Source organism: Oncorhynchus kisutch, linkage group LG14 (assembly GCF_002021735.2).
Source record: "Oncorhynchus kisutch isolate 150728-3 linkage group LG14, Okis_V2, whole genome shotgun sequence".
NCBI lineage: Eukaryota > Metazoa > Chordata > Actinopteri > Salmoniformes > Salmonidae > Oncorhynchus > Oncorhynchus kisutch.
Window position 1 is genome coordinate 73469296 of NC_034187.2, and position 11795 is coordinate 73481090.

General features: G+C 41.7%; 1 pseudogene; it reads left to right on the forward strand.

Annotated features, from left to right (window-relative positions):
- Positions 1-9: 9 nt before the first annotated feature.
- On the forward strand, positions 10-11406 carry LOC109904391 (phosphatidylserine synthase 1-like; annotated as a pseudogene).
- Positions 11407-11795: the final 389 nt, after the last annotated feature.

Consider the following 11795-nt stretch of genomic DNA (forward strand, 5'->3'; position numbering starts at 1 on the left):
AGAGTAGACGGCTCATTGGACCAGCAAGTAGACCTAGTGGTTGTGATAACATGGCCTATTAATCTAACCCAAGTGTAAACTCAATTGTATAACTGAACTACGTACATTTAGACATTTTAATGTTCCTTATTGTTATAAATACAAAAATCAAGTAAACTTTTTTGTTGTCACATTTTCTGTTTACTGTGTCATCGTAAACCTCACTTTATCCTCTGAGAATAATGTACATATTGCATATCTCAGCCAATGCTTTTTAAAAATGTTAAACCCTGCTCTCTCTGCCAGGGAGGATACAGATGCTGACAACAACCTTCGAGTGGGTCTCCTGTTGGTTGTCTCCTTCTTCCTCATCATCAGTGTCCTGGCCTTCCCCAATGGTACTCACTCTCATTGCCTTGTACTTGACAATAGCTCAGCCCAGCACCTGGTAGAAAACGTGTGTCTGCATGGGGTGAGTGGGAGGAATGTTGTTCTAGTGTAGATCATTGGTCACATAATAGTTGTTCAGGTCTTTTGAGTTCTTCCAAGATTCTAAACTAGTCTTCAGCATGGCCTTTTGCAGCTTGACATAGTTTTGATTGTACGAGTGAATGGGATACCCACTGTTTGCAGTATATGCTACGTTAACTTTGGAAGTGCAGTGTATGAGGGTTTTGGTAGAGCCACTCTTATAATGGTAGATACATGTATAAGTGTGTAAAGGCAGTATTTAATTTAAACACTTCAGGTCCATTCACCCGACCACATCCTGCGCTTTGGTCGCATGGTATTTGGTGAGTAGGCCTACTGCACAGTATATGTCATCACATATGGGGCGGCAGGGTAGCCTAGTGGTTAGAGCGTTGGACTAGTAACCGAAAGGTTGCAAGTTCATATCCCCGAGCTGACAAGGTACAAATCTGTCGTTCTGCCCCTGAACAAGGCAGTTAACCCACTGTTCCTAGGCCGTCATTGAAAATAAGAATTTGTTCTTAACTGACTTGCCTAGTTAAATAAAGGTAAAAAAAAAAAAAAATCATCAGGGGAACTACTTTATGGAACCATGTTCATGGAACTCAGCTCTGATTGGTTCCTTCCTGTTGTTGTCAGGTATGAGTGTTCTGTACTTCCTGTTCCTGGTCATCCTCCTCTTCCTGAACTGGGCTCAGGTGACTCATGTACTGGGTGGACCCCAACCTTCGCTATGCTAACCGTGAGGCTGATATCATGGTGAGTGATTTTTATCTCAATATGGTACTGTATTCATTTACCGCATGCCGGACACCATATTCGGTGGGTGTAGTTGCCCCTAGACGCTTATCTTGGGTCAGTTCAGCATTTTTCCAACTAATGTGTCAGGTTATGATCGGGGGAGGGGCAGCTGTTCCTAGATCTGTACTTTGGGGAAACTTAACGCTGGAGCTTGTATTCAAGATGATCAATGACTCCCCCTCCATTCCCTCTAGCATTTATCCTATTACATCCATCCTTTAGTTTAAATCCATGCCATGTTTTCACAATGAAAAGGTAGGCTAAATTCTGATGAAGTGATCCTGGTTTAGGTTTGGAAAGCTCTCCAATCTGGAGGGTAATGTAATCCAATGACATTTGCAGGAGACCGAGGCGCAACTTTGGTTTTAGAAGTGGGACACGCACACATATATGTATGCATGTGTGTACACACACACACTATTGTTCAAAAGTTTGGGGTCATTTGAAATGTCCTTGTTTTTGAAAGAAAAGCAACATTTTTATCCATTAAAATAATATCAAATTGATCAGAAATACAGTGTAGACATTGTTAATGTTGTAAATGACTTGTAGCTGGAAATGGCTGATTTGTTATGGAATATCTACATAGGCGTACAGAGGCCCATTATCAGCAACCATCTCTCCTGTGTTCCAATGGCACATTGTGTTAGTTAATCCAAGTTTATAATTTTAAAAGGCTAATTGATCATTAGAAAACACTTTTGCAATTGTTAGCACAGCTGAAAACTGTTGTTCTGATTAAAGAAGCAATCAAACTGGCCTTCTTTAGACTAGTTGAGTATCTGAAAAAAACAACATTTGTAGGTTCAATTACAGGCTCCAAATGTCCAGAAACAAAGAACTTTCTAATGCAACTCATCAGTCTATTCTTGTTCTGAGAAATGAAGGATATTTCATGCAAGAAATTGCCCAGAAACTGAAGATCTCGTACAATGCTGTGTACTACTCCCTTCACAGAACAGCGCAAACTGGCCCTAACCAAAATAGAAAGGAGTGGGAGGCCCCGGTGCACAACTGAGTACGAGGACAAGCACATTAGCTTCTAGTTTGAGAAAACAGACGCCTCACAAGTCCTCAACTGGCAGCTTCATTAAATAATACCTGCAAAACACCAGTCTCAACGTCAACAGTGAAGAGGCGACTCTGGGATGCTGGGCTTCTATCCAGAGTTGCAAAGAAAAAGCCACATCTCAGACGTGCCAATATAAAAATAAAAGATAAAGATTGGCAAAAGAACACAGACACTGGACAGAGGAAGATTGGAAAAAACGTGTTATGGACAGACGAATCGTAGGTTTTAGGTGTTTGGATCACAAAGAAGAACATTCGTGAGACGCAGAAAAAATAAAAAGATACTGGAGGAGTGATGACGCCATCTGTCAAGCATGGTGGAGGCAATGTGATGGTCTGGGGGTGCATTGGTGGTGGTAAAGTGGGAGATTTGCACAGGGTAAAAGGGATCTGAAGGAAGGCTATCACTCCGTTTTGCAACGCCATGCCATACCCTGTGGACGGCTCCTAATTGGGGCCAATTTCCTCCTACAACAGGACAATGACCCAAAGCACAGCTCCAAACTATGCAAGAACTATTTAGGGAAGAAGCAGTCAGCTGGTATTCTGTCTATAATGGAGTGGCCAGCACAGTCACCGGTTGTCATGCCTATTGAGCTGTTGTGGGAGCAGCTTGACTGTATGGTACATAAGAAGTGACCATCAAGCCAATCCAACTTGTGTGAGATGCTTCAGGAACCATGGGGTGAAATCTCTTCAGATTACCACAACAAATTGACAACTAGAATGCCAAAGGTCTGCAAGGCTGTAATTGCTGCAAATGGAGGATTCTTTTGACGAAAGCAAAGTTTGAAGGACAATTATTATTTCAATTAAAAATCATTATTTATAACCTTGTCAACATCTTGACTATATTTCCTATTCATTTTGCAACTCATTTCATGTTTCATGGAAAACAAGGACATTTCTAAGTGACCCCAAACTTTTGAACGATAGTATGTGTGTGTATGTCACTTAGAAATGTCCTTGTTTATATAATATATATATAAATATATATATAACGTGTGTGGTACCTTTCATTATATAAAAAAATACATTTGAGATTCTTGAAAGTAGCCACCTTTTGCCTTGAGGACAGCTTTGCACACTCTTGGCATTCTCTCAACCAGCTTCATGGGGTAGTCACCTGGAATGGATTTCAATTAACATGTGTGCCTTAATTAAGTTAATTTGTAGATGTACTTTCCTTTTTAATGCGTTTGAGCCAATCAGTTGTGTTGTAACACGGTAGGGGTGGTATACAGAAGATAGCCCTATGTAGTAAAAGACCAAGTCTTTAAGACATGAAGGTCAGTCAATGTGGAACATTTCAAGAACTTTGAACGTTTCTTCAAGTGCAATAAAAAAAAACATCAAGCGTCATGATGAAACTGGCTCTCATGAGGACTGCCACAGGAAAGGTCAACCAGGAGTTACCTCTGCTGCAGAGGATAAGTTCATTAGAGTTACCAGCCCAAATAAATGCTTCAGAGTAAGACACATCTGAACATCAACTGAATCAGGCCTTCATGGTCGAATTGCTACAAAGAAGCCCCTACTAAAAGACACCAATAAGAAGAAGAGACTTGATTGGGCCAAGAAACACAGGCAATGGACATTGGACCGGCGGAAATCTGTCCTTTGGTCTGATGAGTCTAAATATACGATTTTTTGGTTCCAACCGCCGTGTCTTTGTGATACGCAGAGCAGGTGAATGGATGATCTCTGCATGTGTGGTTTCCACTGTGAAGCATGGAGGAGGAGGTGTCATTGTGTGGGGGTTCTTTGCTGGTGACATTGTCAGTGATTTATTTAGAATTCAAGGCACACTTAATGGTGCACACTTAATGATGCACCATTCCATCTGGTTTGCGCTTAGTGGGACTAACATGTTTTTCAACAGGACAATGACCCAAACACACCTCCAGGCTGTGTAAGGGCTATTTGACCAAGAAGGAGAGTGATGGCGCTGCATCAGATGACCTGGCCTCCACAATCACCCGACCTCAACCCAATTGAGATGGTTTGGCATGAGTTGGACTGCAGAGTGAAGAAAAAGCAGCCAACAAGTGCTCAGCATATGTGGGAACTATTTCTAGACTGTGGGAAAAGTATTCCAGGTGAAACTGGTTGAGAGAATGCCAAGAGTGTGCAAAGCTGTCAAGGCAAAGGATTGCTACTTTGAAGAATCTAAAATCTAAAATATATTTGGATTTGTTTAACACTTTTTTTGGTTACTACATGATTCCATATGTGTGTTTTCATAGTTTTGTTGTCTTCATTATTATTATTCTACAATGTAGAAGATAGTAAAAATAAAGAAAAACCCTTGAATGAGAAGGTGTCCAAACTTTTGACTTGTACTCTATAAACTAAAAACTACAAAAAAAACGTCCTCGCTGTCAACTGCGTTTATTTTCAGCAAACTTAACATGTGTAAATATTGGTATGAACATAACAAGATTCAACAACTGAGACATAAACTGAACAAGTTCCACAGACTAACAGAAATTGAATAATGTGGCCCTCAACAAAGGAGGGGTCAAAAGTAACAGTCAGTATCTGGTGTGGCCACCAGCTGCATTAAGTACTGCAGTGCATCTTCTCCTCATGGACTGCACCAGATTTGCCCGTTCTTGCAGTTGACAGCGAGAGGCTTTTAATTTTTTACAAATGTTATAGAGTTCAAGTCAAAAGTTTGGACACCTACTCATCGGTCGTTCTGCCCATGAGCAAGGCTGTTATAACCCACTGTTCTCTGGGCGCCGAAAACTTGGATGTTGATTTAAGGCAGCTTCCTGCACCTCTGATTCAGAGGGGTTAAATGCAGAAGACACATTTCAGTTCAAGGCATTCAGTTGTACAACTGACTAGGTATACCCATTTCCTTTCTCACCACTGTATTATGTCTTCTCTGCCTTTTCTGTGTTCATGTCTTACCTGGCCTTTCTCCTCCTGCAGGAATATGCAGTGAACTGCCACGTGATAACCTGGGAGCGGATCTTGAGCCACTTTGACATCTTTGTGTTTGGGAATTTTGCGGACTGGGCCATGAAGGCCCTGCTCATCCGCAGCTACGGTGTCTGCTGGACCATCAGCATCACCAGGGAGCTCACTGAGGTAAATAAAAGTGCATCCCAAATGGCACCCTATTCCCTATACAGTGCACAAATTTTGACCAGAGCCATATGGACCCTCAAAAGTGGTGCACTATATAGGGAATAGGGTGCCTTTTAGGACACACATGTCTTTGTGAAGTCCTGCTCAATTTCTAACAACAGATCACATTTCGGTTTCAGTCCATATGTTGCTTCTGATATATTCTATTGGATGTGCTCATTTAAGTCAAATGTCAGCTCCTCATTCACCTCGCTCTCTTTCTGTCTCGCTCTCTCAGCTGTTCTTCATGCACCTGCTCCCTAACTTTTCTGAGTGCTGGTGGGACCAGGTGATCCTGGACTTCCTGCTTTGTAATGGAGGGGGCATCTGGCTGGGCATGACTGTGTGTCGCTTCCTAGAGATGCACACCTACCAATTGGCCAGCATCAAGTGAGTTATCCTTCTATTGGATTCCTCCCTTTTCCTGTAGTCTCATGACAGATGGCACAATACAGTTAAACTACATTATTTTATTGAATTTCTGCCTGCTCTGATTAATTGCATGTGTGCTTTCTCATTTACACTGAGTGTACAAAACATTAGGAACACCTTAATATTGAGATGCCCTACCCCTTTTAACCCGCAGAACAGCCTCAATTAGTCAGGGCATGGACTCTACTAGGTGTTGAAGCGTTCCAAAGGGATGCTAGCCAATGTGGACTCCGATGCTTCCCACAGGTGTCAAGTTGGCTGGATGTTATTTGGGTGGTGGACCATTCATGATACACACAGGAAACTGTTGTGGTGGTTAATTTCTATACTATCAAATGAGGAGAGGCAAACTTATCATACAAGTCAGAGTTATACTTTCAACTAAATCTGTATTCACTTATTAATAAGGAAGCAGGTCAATACAACACACACATATAAAGTGAATTGATTTAGTGCTCTATGATGGCTGGTCGATGAATCCCCTTCAGATGATTCGTTCAGAGCCCCGAGACAAAAGTACAAAGGTATTTTATAGCTAAGATAAACTCCCTTCAGTCTACATGACAAACAACAGATGTATGGAATGGGTCACAAGGTTAAGATTTGTATGAAAGATACTTATAATTCACAGCAGACAGTATCTGCAGATAAAAACAGTTATCTTTGTGTAGAGACTTAGGTCTGGCCCTGGGGTCATCTCTCCCTGGTACCATATAGAACAGAAACATTAACTCATGCTCTGGAATGCGGTATCCGAAAGACATTGTAAATCTCCTGTCAGTGTTATCTCCTAGGCCCACTTTCAGTTCACACAGACACAATAGTTATAAGAACCCTCTATGCTGTTGAATAAAACTACCATTTGATGGAATAAAAGTATTATAACATAATCTTGTAATTACCACCATACTGTTGAGTGTGAAATCCAGCAGCGTTGCAGTTCTTGACACACTCAAATCAGTGTGCCTGTCACCTAGTACCATACCCCGTTCAAAGGCACTTAAATATTTTGTCTTGCCCATTCACCCTCTGAATGGCACACATACACAATCCATATCTCAAATGTCTCAAGGTTTAAAAATCCTTTAACCTGTTTCCTCCCCTTTGTCTACACTGATTTGAAGTGGATTAAACAAGTGACATCAATAAGGGATCATAGCTTTCACCTGGATTCACCTGGTCAGTCTATGTAATGGAACGGCATGCTTTGTACACTCAGCGTATGTAATTCTCTTTTTGCCTGTATCTGTGTGTTTAACCTTATGTGTCTGTGTCTGAACACTCATCAGTGGTACTTCCCAGTGTGTAGGTGTACCTCTGGTTGTATATCTGTATCTATGATGTGTCTTCAGAGACATCCATACGACCACAGGGAAGCTGAAACGAGTTCTGCTCCAGTTCACCCCAGCCAGCTGGACCTACATACACTGGTTAGACCCCAAGTCCTCCTTCCAGAGGTTGGCTGGGATCTACCTCTTTATGATCCTCTGGCAGGTGACCTCTGACCTGGAAATTATACATAGTATGGAGTGTCAGGGTTAGAATTCAGAATACATTTATGTCATTACTCTGTGTATATTGACTGATAAGTCATTTGCGATTGAACACTTGTGAAACAAATGGAGTTGAACAATATTTGTATTAAAAAAATTATAATAATTTACAACAGTTTGTTTTCTATGATCTTGTCTTATTGACGGTGCTGAAGATTATGGGCTAGATGTTATGGTATCTAAGCTGGGAGTTCAGTGATGGTTTTAATATACATGTTGCTGGACTACTTTACTTCCTGTCTGTCCTCCTTTCCTCTAAACAGCTGACTGAGTTGAACACTTTCTTCCTGAATCACATCTTCGTGTTCCAGGCTTTTCACACACTCAGCTGGTGCCGGAACCTCCTCCTCGGAATCATCACAGCCCCTACTGTACGGTAGGGACCCATCCAACATGCCACTCCACACGTGCTCTACATTATAGAGGCACAAGGGGGTTTTGACAGACACGTGCAGTCTCTTCTCATATAGATGGAATTGAGTTTAAATAAGTTTTGAACTATTTCTGTAAACCGTTCTGTTTATCGTAATGATTTGACAGTCGTTTTTGTCATGGCTGTAGATAAACTGTATCTAATGTTCGTCTTCCTGTTCTTTCAGACAGTATTATGCGTATCTGACAGACACACAGTGCAAAAGAGTGGGAACACAATGTTGGATGTTTGGGTGAGTCTCGTCTGGATCCTCTAGTGGCCATTTCTAATGTTGCGACCACGTCATTGACAAACGTCTCAGAAGTGTTGTGAATGGGAAATTAGGTCACGTACAGTTTTATTCAAAATATTGTAAAGATGCTGACCTCATCTCAGTCCTAAGCTAGTGATTGCCCTGACTAGGCGCTGGTAACCACGTGTGACCAGATTGCTCTCTCACTATTAAATAGAAAACAATGAGGGCCTTATATGCCCCTGGCTTCACCCCTTCAATATTATAAGCACAGCAAAAGTCTATGTACCCTCTGCAGTCTGGTGACTAGAATTAATGAGGAAATGTATTTGTTTTCTGTGACTGTGTGCATTTTAACATAGTGCCATTAACAAAAAAATTATATTTTGCTATAGATAATACTTGTTGTAAAATGCAATTATTGTTAAAGGTGAATGTTTGGTGGTGAGTGTCCGTTAACAACGGTCTCTATCTAACCCACAGGGCCATAGCCTTCCTGGAGGCCCTAGCATGCATCAAGTTTGGTCAGGATGTGTTCTCCAAAACACAAGGCCGGTCTGTGTTCCAGTGGCTTCTGTGTGTGGTAAGAGCCATGTCTCTCTCGCTCTCTGTGTGTGTGTGCACGAACATGTGTTTACCTTAAAAATTATCCCTGTTCCAATTCTAATATCGCAAGTGTCCATAACAATGATGTGCTATTTAGGCTGTGTAATACCATTGGTATGCTCTGACATGTGACTGCTATATGGGAGATGAGTGCTCTCATTGTGGTGTCAGTGCTCTCTACCGCTCTCTCTGTAGGCCTTCATCACACTTCTCTGTCTGTATGGGATGGTGCGGTATGAGCCTGAGTTAATGGTAAGCCCACAGTCAACTGTTGCACAGAAAGACTATGTTGGCCATAAGTCTTTGTCCAGTTTAGTATTTTTAATTGTTATTTTTGCTTCTGACTGACTATCAAGAACCCTCTCCTTTAGAGCGTCTCTGAGCGTGAGGATGGTAACCTAAGCATCAGAGTCAAGTGGAATGTATTTTTATATACACTGCTCAAAAAAATAAAGGGAACACTTAAACAACACAATGTAACTCCAAGTTAATCACACTTCTGTGAAATCAAACTGTCCACTTAGGAAGCAACACTGATTGACAATACATTTCACATGCTGTTGTGCAAATGGAATAGACAACAGGTGGAAATGATATGCAATTAGCAAGACACCTGGCACTGCCAGAGCCCTGCAAAATGACCTCCAGCAGGCCACAAATGTGCATGTGTCTGCTCAAACGGTCAGAAACAGACTCCATGAGGGTGGTATGAGGACCCGGAGGTTGTGCTTACAGCCCAACACCGTGCAGGATGTTTTTCATTTGCCAGAGAACACCAAGATTGGCAAATTCGCCACTGGCACCCTGTGCTATTCACAGATGTAAGCAGGTTCACACTGAGCACATGTGACAGACGTGACAGTCTGGAGACGCCGTGGAGAACGTTCTGCTGCCTGCAACATCCTCCAGCATGACCGGTTTGGCGGTGGGTCAGTCATGGTGTGGGGTGGCATTTCTTTGGGGGGCCGCACAGCCCTCCATGTGCTCGCCAGAGGTAGCCTGACTGCCATTCGGTACCGAGATGAGATCCTCAGACCCCTTGTGAGACCATATGCTGGTGCGGTTGGCCCTGGGTTCCTCCTAATGCAAGACAATGCTAGACCTCATGTGGCTGGAGTGTGTCAGCAGTTCCTGCAAGAGGAAGGCATTGATGCTATGGACTGCCCCGCCCGTTCCCCAGACCTGAATCCAATTGAGCACATCTGGGACGACATGTCTCGCTCCATCCACCAACGCCACGTTGCACCACAGACTGTCCAGGAGTTGGCGGATGCTTTAGTCCAGGTCTGGGAGGAGATCCCTCAGGAGACCATCCGCCACCTCATCGGGAGCATGCCCAGGCATTGTAGGGAGGTCATACAGGCACGTGGAGGCCACACACACTACTGAGCCTCATTTTGACTTGTTTTAAGGACAGTACATCAAAGTTGGATCAGCCTGTAGTGTGGTTTTCCACTTTAATTTTGAGTGTGACTCCAAATCCAGACCTCCATGGGTTGATAAATTTGATTTCCATTGATAATTTTTGTGTGATTTTGTTGTCAGCACATTCAACTATGTAAAGAAAACAGTATTTAATAAGAATATTTCATTCATTCAGATCCAGGATGTGTTATTTTTGTGTTCCCTTTATTTTTTTGAGCAGTGTATATAAAGCATAATCATATTTGCTGATGTTCATCAAGGAGCCTATTCCCTGTTTGTCCTCTTGTAGGTGAGAGAGACTCTTGGAATAACTCAGCCAGCTCATCTAAACGAAGGAGAGGCTCGGGGAGAACCAAAGCTGTCAATGGACACGATGATTAAAAGCAAAGCGAGCCAATGAAAGGACTACATCCCCACTGCACCCAACAACTCTGTGGGGAGATGGAAGGAGGAGAATTTGGGAGAGGAGGTTCAAGAGGTGGGGATATTACATTGGTTGAATAGGTGGTTGAACAAGGAGAAAGTAAATTAACCATAAACTGAATGTAAAAGGCTGAGCAGAGAGCTTTACTACATTTACATTTAAAACATTTAGCAGACACTCTTATCCAGAGCGACTTACTACACTTTGGTGACCAATCCCACTTTACCGTGTGTGTAAGATCAAGAACTGTTCAACAAAAGTTGCATTTACCTTTTGATGAGGAGGCACCAACTTTTGAGTTTACACTTTTAACATCATTTACTGTACACCAAGGGGTACCGAATGCGATTTCCCCCCCCCCCCCCCCCCCCCCCCCCCCTCTCTTTTAGTGTTGTTCAAATGATGACTAAGTATTACAGGATGGATTTTATTTAACTAAGAATGAAAAATGTAATAATCTGAAGGTAAAGCCTGAAATGTTGAGATGCCCCGTTTACAACTTCAGTATTCAGAGTTTGATTCAGAATTTGAGTCAATTATTTTTTTCACTCAATAAGTTAAAGTTATACATGTATATTGAAAGTCAGAATTCACTTTTTTTTCTATGAGGATTTGTAGAAATAATTCCAGGTCTTAAATGTTTAGAATGTCATGGTGACCTATTTTGTTCAGGTGAATGTGTGAGAGGTAATGTGATTAACCTTTGATTTTATACAAGCATTAAGAGTGCATGTGTTTTTATATGAATGATGTGAACCGCACACTGTTGCAAGATAATGTATATGACTATAGCTTTCTAATAAATAATTAAAACATGACACAGTCATTATTTAAAACATGACAGTCTTTTGTGGTCCTTTGTTTTATGACCAATTTGTACCAGCTGGTGGTAGCAGAGAGTCAGGTAGCAGAGGATCATTTTGATCAGTCTTACTACTGGACTGGAGTGATTAAAAAATAAAATATTTCCATTAATCTCCCATGCATTTTGTATTGAATAAATGACACTGATAAAATAATGCATGCGTGTACACATATTTTGAGGATCTGAGTCTAGTGCAATTGTTTTAATTTGTTTATTTTTCATTGGGAAATGTACATCACATTTTTAAGTCTGTTAATTTCCTTTGTCACTCATATATCTGATATTTATAGGTTTTAGGGGCACTACGTAAATAAACCCCGAAGAGGCTCACAAGTGTGAATGCCTAAACTGCATTTCCCATGGTT